This window comes from Triticum dicoccoides, chromosome 1A (assembly GCF_002162155.2).
Source record: "Triticum dicoccoides isolate Atlit2015 ecotype Zavitan chromosome 1A, WEW_v2.0, whole genome shotgun sequence".
NCBI lineage: Eukaryota > Viridiplantae > Streptophyta > Magnoliopsida > Poales > Poaceae > Triticum > Triticum dicoccoides.
The window spans coordinates 493,995,441-494,007,066 of NC_041380.1; the positions used below are offsets into that span (position 1 = coordinate 493,995,441).

The 11,626-nt window shown below is 43.6% G+C and overlaps 1 long non-coding RNA gene across 2 annotated transcripts; it reads left to right on the forward strand.

Moving 5' to 3' along the window:
- The first annotated feature begins 6,185 nt into the window (after nt 1–6,185).
- On the forward strand, nt 6,186–11,620 carry LOC119281939. 2 transcript variants are annotated; one of them, XR_005138586.1, is made up of 5 exons: nt 6,186–6,838; nt 6,968–7,198; nt 7,595–7,749; nt 10,661–10,780; nt 11,191–11,620. It is a non-coding gene; the product is annotated as an uncharacterized LOC119281939 (long non-coding RNA). The 2 variants fall into 2 exon arrangements; XR_005138585.1 differs by having other exon boundaries at nt 6,968–7,749.
- Nucleotides 11,621–11,626: the final 6 nt, after the last annotated feature.

Here is an 11,626-nt window from a genome sequence, read left to right on the forward strand (position 1 = left end):
ATTTAACACTCCTATCCTCAAACAAGATCATTAAACAAGCAAACATATGCAAATAATGCAAACATAACAGCAATCTGCCAAAGCAGTACAGCCTGCAATGAATGCAAGAGTATCAATACTTATTTAACTCCAAAAATTATGAAATTTTAACACACTGTAGAAAATTTATCAGATATTAATATGCAAAAAATTTCAGCATTTTATCACATTCTTAATTTTCTAAGGAATTTTTGCAACAACGGCAAACTTTCTGTTTTGAAACAGCAACATATAGACTTGCAAAATAAGCATGGTAAAGGCTATCCTTGGCATTTTATTGAAAAGAATGATGCAAAATATTATTATAAATAACAGCAAGAAAATCCTAACAAAAGGAAATGATGCTCCAAGTAAAACTCATATCATGTGACGAATGAAAACATAGCTCCAAGTGAGGTTATCGATAATGTTGAAGACGAAAGAGGGGATGCCTTCCGGGGCATCCCCAAGCTTAGTATCTTGGATCTTCCTTAAATATTACCTTGGTGTGCCTTCAGCATCCCCAAGCTTAGGGTCTTGTCACTCCTTATTCTCTTCATATCGATATCACACCAAAAACTTGAAAAACTTCAATCACACAAAACTCACCGGAACTTCGTGCGATAAGTTAGTACGATAAAGAGCAAACCATTTCACTTTGTTACTGTCAAAGACAAGATTCATAATTGTCTCAACAAAATTACTACTGTATCATATCATTCCCACAATTTATATTGATCAATATAAGCCATAGAAACTAGAAAACAAGCAAACTATGCATTGAAAACAGAATCTGTCAAAAACAGAACAGTCTGTAGTAATCTGTACTCCAACCATACTTATGTTAATCCAAAAATTATGAAAAATAAGGAAAACCTGGGAAATATGTCTATTAATCTTCTGTAGAAAGAATCAGTATTTTATCGCACTTCTATTAAAAATGAGAAATATTTTCCTGAGCACAAAAGTTTCTGTTTTTCAGCAAGATCAAATCAACTATCACCATAGACCATCCCAAAGGTCTTACTTGGCACTTAATTGAAACAAAAGCTATAAAACATGATTAATACAATATCCTAATCATGTGAACACACCAAAACAGTAGGGGTAAATGTTGGGTTGTCTCCCAACAAGCTCTTTTCTTTAATGCCTTTTAGCTAGGCATGATGATTTCAATGATGCTCGCATAAAAGATAAGAATTGAAACATAACGGGAGCATCATGAATCACATGGCAAGAAAATTTAAGTCTAACCCACTTCCTATGCATAGGGATTTGGTATCAAACAATTTATGGGAGCAAGAATCAACTAGCATAGGAAGGTAAAACAAGCACAACTTCAAGATTTTCAACACATAGAGAGGAAACTTGATATTATTGCAATTCCTACAAGCATAAGTTCCTCCCTGATAACAATTTTCAGTAGCATCATGAAGAAATTCAACAATATAACCATCACATAAAGCATTATTTTCATGACACAAAAGTATAGAAAACTTATTACTCTCCACATAAGAAAATTTCTTCTCATCAATAGTAGTGGGGCAAACTCAACAAAATAACTATCATGAGAGGGAAAATTAAAATCATGATGACAAGTTTCATGGTTATCATTATTCTTTATAGCATACATCTCATCACCATAATCATCATAGATAGAAACTTTGTTATCATAGTCAATTGAAGCATCCAAAATGGTGGATTTATCACTAAATAAAGCCATGAGCTCTCCAAATCCACTTTCATCATTATAATCATCATAAATAGGAGGCATGCAATCATTATAACAAATTTGCACCTCAAATCTTGGGGGACTAAAAATATCATCTTAATCAAAAGTAGCATCCACAAGCTTATGGCTTTGCATATCATTAGCATCATGGATATTCAAAGAATTCATACTAACAACATTGCAATCATGCTCATCATTTATACCAAACATTCTATTGAATTCTTCTTCTATCAATTGAGCATAATTTTCCTTTCCATCATTTTCACGAAAGACATTATAACGATGAACAACATGATGCAACCTCAATTCCATTTTTTTGTAGTTTTCTTTTTATAAACCAAACTAGTAATAAAACAAGAAACTAAAAGATTCGATTGCAAGATCTAAAGATATACCTTCAAGCACTCACATCCCCGGCAACAGTGCTAGAAAAGAGCTTGATGTCTACTACGCAACTTTATTCTTGTAGACTCATGTTGGGCATCCAAGCGTAGAGTTTTGTAGGACACTAGCAATTTTCCCTCAAGTGGATGACCTAAGGTTTATCAATCTGTGGGAGGTGTAGGATGAAGATGGTCTCTCTCAAACAACCCTGCAACCAAATACAAGAAATCTCTTGTGTTCCCAACACACCTAATACAATGTTAAATTGTATAGGTGCACTAGTTCGACGAAGAGATGGTGATAAAAGTGTAATATTGATGCTAGAAATATATTTTTATAATCTGAACAGCAAGGTAGCAATTGATAAAACGGAGCAAAATGGTATTACAATGCTTGAAAATGAGGCCTAGGGTCCGTACTTTCGCTAGTGCAAACTCTCAACAATGCTAATATAATTGGATCATATAACCATCCCTCAGCGTGCGATGAAGAATCACTCCAAAGTTCCTATCTAGCGGAGAACATAAGAAATCGTCTGTAGGGTACGAAACCACCTCGAAGTTATTCTTTCTAATCGATCTATCCAAGAGTTCGTACTAAAATAACAACAAATAATTTTAGATTCATAATACTCAATCCAACACAATGAACCTCAAAGAATGCCACAAGATTTCTACTGGAGAAACAAAGACAAGAACATGCATCAACCCCGATGCATAGATTACCCCAATGTCACCTCGGGAATCCACGAGTTGACTGCCAAAACATACATCAAGTGAATCAATATGACGCCCCATTATCACCACGAGTATTTATATGCAAGACATATATCAAGTGCTCTCAAATCCATAAAAGTAGTCAATCCGGTAACAGCAAAATCTCAAAGGGAAAAACTCAATTCATCACAACAATATAGAGAGGGTAAAACACCATATGATCCGACTATATTAACAAAGCCCTTGATACATCAAGATCGTGACATCTCAAGAACACGAGAAAAAAGAAAGATTAAACACATAACTACTGGTACAAACCCTCAGCCCCGAGGGTGGACTACTCCCTCCTCATCATGGTGGCCGCCGGGATGATGAAGATGGCCACCGGTGATGATTTCCCCCTTCGGCGGAGTGTCGGAACAAGGTCTAGATTGGTTTTTGGTGGCTACAAAGTCTTGCGGTGGCGGAACTTCTCATCTAGGGTTACCCCGAGGCTTTTTGGAATATTTGGGAATTAATAGGGTGAAGAGGGGGTGTGGGAGGCCACCGAGGTGAGCACAACCCACCTGGGCGCGCCTGGGTCCCCAGGCGCGCCCTGGTGGGTTGTGCCCCCCATGGGGCACCCCAGAGGTGCTCCTCTGGCCCAATGGATGTCTTCTAGTCCATGAAAAATCCACAAAAAGTTTTGTAGTGTTTGGACTCCATTTGATATTGATTTCCTGCGATGTGAAAAATAAGCAAAAAAACAGCAACTGGCACCGGGCACTGAGTCAATAGGTTAGTCCCAAAAATGATATAAAGTTTCTATAAAATGATTGTAAAACATTCAAGAATGATAATATAACAGCATGAATACTTCATAAATTATAGATATGTTGGAGATGTATCATAGTACGCGGGTAGGGCTGAATGGCAAATAACAAAATAACTTACATAATGAAAGCAAGTAGACCAAAGATAACAGTGCGTTTATGAATACTTACGATTCGGCCAGGGGCTTCACCCTGGGAGGTTTCTTGGGGACTAATTCGAACTCTGAATCCGAACTGTCGGAGAGTGTCAGCTTCCCCCTCTGGGGCATCTCCCACTCCGGGTCTTTGGAGGCCACCCTCTTCTTCTTCCTCCCCTTACGGGGGAGTCACTTTCCACCTCAACCTCCTCTTCCTCCTCATATCCTTCATGGGAAGAGAGGGCTTCAGTCTCTCCGGACACTGTTTCTGAAGGACCCTTGGGGTGGGGGCCACCCTTGGCCTCCTTGCCTTTCTTCTTGGTTTTCTTCTCCGGCGCCTAATAGGGCGCCGGGACCAGCATCTCCGTTAGCTGGGGTGTGGTCGGGTCTTTAGGCAACGGTGTCGGGCAGTTGATCCGCTCCGCCTTTGCCGTCTAGACCTGTAAGGAAAGCATGCAATATAATTTCTATTATATCTGAAATATTGACCGGTTAGGTCTTCGGAAAGATTATGCTTACCGCCGTGGCTGGTTTCTCGATGTCGAGTCCGATGTCCTCTGTCTTCTTCGGCCACTTTTTCTGAGCCTTGAAGAGTTGCTTCTATATATCTTCGTGTGTGGTGCCGAAGAAGCGCTTCAGGGTCCGTGGCTCCTCCGAATTGAACTCCCACATGGGGGAGGCCCGGAGCTGGCAGGGAAGGGTGCGACGGAAGAGCATCACTTGAATCACGTTTGTGAGACTGGTGTTCTCACCCAACATGTCGGAGATGCGCTTCTGGAGCATCTTCACCTGCAATTTGGACCCCCAATCAAGGCCCTTGGCGGTCCATTAGGTGAGTCTCACGGGGGGTCCGGATCTGAAATCAAGTGTGGCCGCCCAGGTGGCGTTGCGGGGTTCGGTGATACAGAACCACTCCTGCTGCCATACCTTGATTGTTTCTACGAATGCCCCTTTTGGCCAGATTGCGTTGGAGAGCTTGCTTACCATAGCTTCACCGCAATTCGCATGCTATCCGTCAACCACCTTCGGCTTCAGATTGAAGACTTTGAGCCACATGCCGAAGTGTGGGGGGATGCGGAGGAGAGCCTCACACACGACTATAAAAGCAGATATGTGGAGGAAGGAATTTGGGGCTAGATCGCGGAAATCTAGCCTGTAGAAAAACATAAGACCCCGGACAAAGGGGTGGAGGGGAAATCCTAGCCCCCGAAGGAAATGGGGGATGAACACAACCCTATCACCAGGTCCTGGAGTAGGAATGACCTAGTCTTCATCTGGAAGCCTATGCGCGATGTCCGCAGACAGATAGTCCGCGCTCCAAAGATCCTTGATGTCCTTTTCGGTGATGGTGGAGGCCTCCCACTTGACTTGGAGCCAGACCCGGCCATTGCTGGGAAGGGTGGCATTGGTGGAGGAGATCGGAGTTGTAGGCGCTGGCTTGGAGATTTGGAGACAGAAGCTAGAGGAAGGCATGAAGAAAAAGGAGGGGTCTTTACCCTTTTATGGACAGTGAAAATGCCATGCGTCCCCTCTATAGCCATAAAACTCGCCTGCTCCCAACGAGATCGTGCGTAAGGTGCGGTTGGATTACCCAAATCATATTGATGAGAATCCCGTAATGGGCGGGCATGATCTTTGTTTTGACAAGACGTGCCAATGGAGGCTAGGCCTCGAAACGTGAAACGAGAAGCATGAAAATGGTTTGAAGTGTTAAAAAGTCAAGTGCGACGCTTCGCCGAAAAAGTTGTCAGCAAAGACACTGTTTCCATTTGGACGCCTTGCCTTTGTGGCTAAGGGTTGAATTGATTATGCACAGCCGGATACAATCCCTTTATGCAGGAAGCCTAATTAAAATGTTCGGAAGGAAGAACCCGCCTTGCAATGCTGAAGAAAATTTGCGTGCCGAACACATCGTCATCGAAGACTGGTTCAGGGGCTACTAAGGGAGTCCTGGATTAGGGGATCCTCGGGTGTCCGGTCTATTTGATATGGGCCGGACTGATGGGCCATGAAGACAAAGCAGAAGATTATCCCCCTTGTCCGGGTAGGACTCCTATGTGCGTGGAATGACAAGTTTGGTGTCCGGGTGTAATACTTCATTCCTTTGCAAATCGACTCTATACAACCCTAGGCCCCTCCGGTCTGTATAAACCGGAGGGTTAGGTCCGTAGGAGGGAGGAGAAGAATCATAGGCTAGACAGCTAGGGTTTAACCATCATGATCTCGAGGTAGATCAACTCTTGTAACCCTTATACACACCGAATACAATCAAGCAGGACGTAGGATTTTACCTTCTTTAAGAGGGCCCAAACCTGGGTAAATATTATGTTCCTATTGTCCCTTGTTACCATTGATCCTCAGACACACAGCTTGGGAACCCCTACCTCAGATATGCCGATTTTGACACCGACACCTGCCCCACGCCGGCTTCCTCCCCCGAACCACGTTGCGATGCAACCGCCTCATCCCCCTCCTCGTTCCCCACCATCTCAAGCTTCAATTTTCTCCGCATCACCGGTAGTTGATCTGTGGGCAGAACTACGGGCGGCGGCCTGGAGCGGCAGTACGCGAGCTCTGACTCCATCCCGAGCCAGCCGGCACACCCACTGAGGACGGACCGGAGCAGCCACAACCGGCGTCGCCCGCAGGGCGAGGCCCCATCCTGCAGGGTGAGGCCTCCCGGCCAGGCCCGCAGTAGGTGCCGGTCGGTGCGCCTTGGCAGATGCAGGGGAGGCGTAGGTCGCCGGCCCCAGCTCCCCACCCAGTCTATGGACCGCCGCGTCGTTGCTCTCCAGGAACGCGGCCGCAGATCCTTCTGAGCTGAGGCGCACCGCATGGCCAAGCGGGGCGGTGACAACGCGCTAGTGAGCCAGTGCCGGCTGGACCAGAGCATGACCGGCGCCGCGCGCGCGGTCTGGGGCCTGTAGTTCCTCGACCAGAGCATGGTCACGCAGGGCAGCTGGCCCGAGGTGGAGAAGTGGTTCGACTGCCTCATCATCTACAGCCTGCTCCTCCGCTCGCACTTCAGCCAGTACATTGGTAAGCTCGCTCGCTCATCCATTTCCCTGAAGCGTCAGCTTTATTATAAGGAAAAAAGAAAGTCTGAATTTTTAGCCAGTGTGCAACAGAACTACTGCCACAAATGATCTTCCCAACTTTGTGTTCTAGGGATGGTTGGATCACAGGAATTCACGGCACAGATGTTTGATGCGCTTGTACAGCGAAGGGGGTCGTTGCTCTGGTGCTGACCAAGGATGAGCTGAGGGAATTCTGGGAGCATCTATCAGATTCATGTTCTTGGTTGTTTCAATTTGTTTCAACCCATTCAGGTTCATGGATTATATCACAGATAACATCAGATTCGGTTTGATTCAACACAAGAGCAGTTGTTTCTGTCAGGTTTTGATCTGTCAAGTTGTTGTTCAGTCAAGATCGAATTTCCGTGACCAAATGTTCAGAGACCAAATAATCTTAGACATGCTCTTAATTATTGGATCATGAACTTGCAGTAATAAACATGATAAACAATACTAGGACCGCCAAGAAACTGTATTTAGTGATCTTGTTAAAGAAGCTACAGACACATCATTATAATGTGCATTTCAATCAGACTTGAGATGCAAATAACACAGTAGTACAACAGGATAACTAGACAAGAAGCATTGGAGAAAATTACTGTCTATCCCAGGATTACTTATTTGTTTTCATCACACATTAGAGATTTTTGTTCTCCACTTGTGTGTACACTGAAGCTACTAGATTTGGTACATTTCCATCTTTGTTCTTGATTATCAGGTCCATCTTGCAAAGATTTGGTACTTGTCCATCTTACAAATAGAAGAAACAGAGGATGCTTATCAGGTCCATCTTGCAAAGATGCCTTAGATCCAGGAAAGATGAACAAAGATTTGGTTTCATTGCAAGTTTTGGACAACATTCAAGCTTATCAGGTCAGTTAGTTTCTTCATTTATTATTATTTTACTGCAAAATGCTCATGTAGTAAGCCCAGGCCTTTTGACCAAGCAGTTGCTAGTACAAATTAAGAACTTCAAATCTGGATGTTTCATCCCTTTGAGAAGTATTCAGCTAAATCATTTTTATGGTATGATAAATATTGGAAGTGCTATCCCTGTCCATTTACATATAGGACATGTGCTTGATAATGTCTTGATGGTTTTCTCTGTTTGTTTTTCGTTCAGTAGAATGTTTTGTTTAGTGGCAATACAATGTCAATTACCTGAAGCGGCACATTCGGAATTGTATTCACTCAAGGTTGATATTTTGGAGTATTATGTCCAATGATTAGTGTAGATTAACAATGAGTTGTGTAGAATGACTAAATCTGTTTATAAAACAATGTAAATGTTGTTTAGCTTGAATTGTTACTTTCCTAATGTCATGCATCTTACCGCTGATGTGTTTCTAGAAAAAATATTTATTACTCCTAATTCAGTCTTGGAACATTTTTTTCTTTATTTTCAAGTCTTTCTTTTTTTATTCGAGTAGCATGATGAGCTTGCAACACTAGGAGTAGCATGATTGGTTCCAGTACACACATCATCATTAAATCTTTTGGTTCCAGTAGCATGTTATTGACATAGAGATTGTGTAAAATTTAACACATTACTGGACTGCGAACTGCTTCCATTATCCTGTTGAACACAACCTTTGCTGGGACGCACGTGACCAACGGAATTGTTCCTTTCCCTTTCTCTGCTTGGCGGGTGTTGCGGATCTTCTTTCTCTTTCTCTACTTAGAGGGTGGTGCTGCTTGGAGGGTAATGTTGGCTGCAGAATGTTGTTTCTCTTCTTTTCCTTTCTCTGCTTGGAGGGTGTTTCTGCTCTTCTTTCTCTTTCTCTGCTTGGAGGGTGGTGCTGCTTGGAGGGTAATGTTGCCTGGAGAATGATGTTGTTCTTCTTCCTCTTTCTCTGCTTAGAGGGTGTTTCTGCTCTTCTTTCTCTTTCCCTGCTTGGTGGGTGGTGCTGCTTGGAGGGTGTTGCTGCTCCTATTTCTCTTTCTCTGCTTCGAGAGGGCTGCTGCTGCTGCTTTGAGGTCTGCTGCTGCTATAAGTGCCAATGTCCACTCAACTAGCTCAACGTCTAAAGAGAGAGCAATAGAAAGCCTTCCTTCTTGTTGCCGACGTTCTTTATGCATGCGAGGAATCTTGTAGTATATCCCTCCTTTTTTCTCATAATCTCTCGCATGCATGATTGCAGTGTCACGAAGCTTCGAGCTAGCGTGTCGACATCATAGTTTCGATATTCTTCCTCCAAGCCTTCTATCAATTCCCTGATGCTTTGAGGTGCTCTGCAATCGGTATGCGACTGGAGAGACCTGAAGATGCAGAGATCAAGAATATTCAGGTCGGGGCTGTTTAGAGGTTGTTGGATCAACTTGATATCCAGATCAGTTTGTTCTACGGCCTGTTGGAAAACCTCGTCACTAGGCTTAAGATGCGGTGTAGCATTATCTTGCTGGATAAAGATGGTCCGTTCTTCATCTTTGGTGGGCCACAGGTCCTGGATAGCTGGAATCAGTTTCTCACACATATATAGCCTCAATACATCTCTTGTAACTTTCAATGATTTGAGTTCGAGTGTCCCTTTTTCTCTATTTTCACTCCTTTGAGCCGGAGACTCTGTGACAAAGGGTCAAATGCCTATCTTTCCATCAAACGTGACGACACCATCTTTGCCATATCTTGGTTTAGCAACGGCCGCGAGAAACATCACCTTCGCGATGCTATCCTTATGATGCAAGGTGTGCAAGAGATCATGTTCTTCAGGAAGCAGCAAGTAGCCATTCACCTCATGTGTCAGATTAAACCATTTCTCATCCATGTAGACTATGACATCTAATTCCCGGAAAGGAGGCCAGGGAGTTCTCAGCCAATTATCATCAGCCATAGAAATGCAAAATCTCAATCTTTGTATCTGGTTGGCTGGCTTTATCGTGGGCCTCTGTTTTTTAGTGTTGCACCTCAACTCACCCAACACAAACCTTACGTGTAAGGTCGTGCAACTTACACCCAAGGACCTTGATAGACTTTGAAATGTCCTCCGCCTATTTAGTGGGATTGTCGCCATCCTCAACAGGTCCAGATCTTTCGGCTTACGGCCAACATTACCTTTCTTTTGGTTCGAGACATCAACTTTCACCCCTCGTGCAATTTGGTGATTTGCTCTTCTCCATATTCTACGAACAGTGCTTAGGCTTGTCTTCAGTAGGTCGGCAATGAGCTTCTTGTCTGTTTTCACCACTTGTCCATCTTTGTTCCTGATTACTTTGAGAGCAAAATAAACACCAAATCTCTCCTTATTTGTCAGTTCTCTGCTTTTTGGATGCTCAACATCTTCAAGTTGTACTTCTCCTTCTTCTTCTTCTTCATTGGCTTCAAGTTGTACTTCTTCTTCTTGAGGAATCAAATTCAGATCTGGTACTTGTTCTTCTTGAGGAATGAAATGTAAATCTGGTTCTTCTTGTTCTTCTTGAGGAATCTAATTCATATCTTGTTCTTCTTCAGGAAGCCAATTTAAATCTGGTTCTTCTTGTTCTTCTGGTTCTTCAAGTTCCCAATCATCATCTTGTCGAGGACTCATGTTGAGATCAACACCAAACATCATCGCAGTGGTGGCGATGACACAACTTGAGCTCACTGTGACAGGCAAGTTGAAAAGGAGAGTCATAAACTGTGATAAACTTTAGGCATTCATCCATATTATCTTTACTTTAGTTTGTGCAAATAAACAATGAAAATAATAATTGAGGATTATTACAAAGACAGAAATGTGTTGAAAATGGATGACATCATGAGTGTCACTGCTTTCTTATATCACTGAATTTTTTCTTAACTTTGCAGGGTGCCATCACCAAAAGGATGACAACAATTGAGGAAATGGCAGGAATGGATGTTCTCTAATGTGACAAAACTGGAACTCTCACTCTCAACCATCTTACCGTCGACAAAAACCTAATCGAGGTACTTTTCTTATCCTAAAGTGCCCAAATTGAACCACTCCATATTATAGTTACAGCAGCAGGGGACAACTTCATCCCCTATAGGAGCACATAAATTTCATGCACTTGCTGTATGGGTGCCTACAGTATGTACCCATCTTCCTACATGGGACAAATTGCATGCATGATTGCAGTATGTGAGGAACCTGACTTTATGCACTTGCTGTCAATTTCTAATTCTAGTTACAGGAGCACATAACCACTTCATCCTCACACAATCTTTTCAGCTTTGAATAATGGCTAATCAAAAAAGTCTACACTGCATCAAGCAATTGAAAACTTGATGGAGCTTGCCTGAGATTTAGAATTCCCTGTACCTTCTTCATATTGCAGTATGTGAAGATTTTGAATTCCTTGTACCTTCTTCTTCAGTGAGGAACTCTAAAACTTGATGGAGCTTGCCGAAGATCTACTGGTGAGAAGGGGAGTAGAGCTCTGGTAGGAAGATGGGGAGCAGAGCACCGGCAGGGAGCAGATCTTCCCCTCCCTGACCGTGAAGGAAAGAACCTCGCTATGGAGGAGCTCGTCCGTGTGAAGGTGCAGGCTGCAGTGACGCCTGGCCACACTACAGCAAGGAGGAGGGGAAGATGGAGGCACGGCGCCTGAGCCTGGCAGCGGCAGAGACGGAGATCTATGTGCTGGAGCCGGCGACATTATCTTGCTGCCGAAGATGGAGCTCGAGGTGCTGAGTGGCGGGAGCCCAAGGAGATGGCACCGGCGGCGGGGTCCTAGGGCTGGGGATCAAGCTCGAGGTGCTGCATGGAGAAAGCTCGAGGTTCTAGCCTGCCGGAGATCGAGGTTCTGGCCG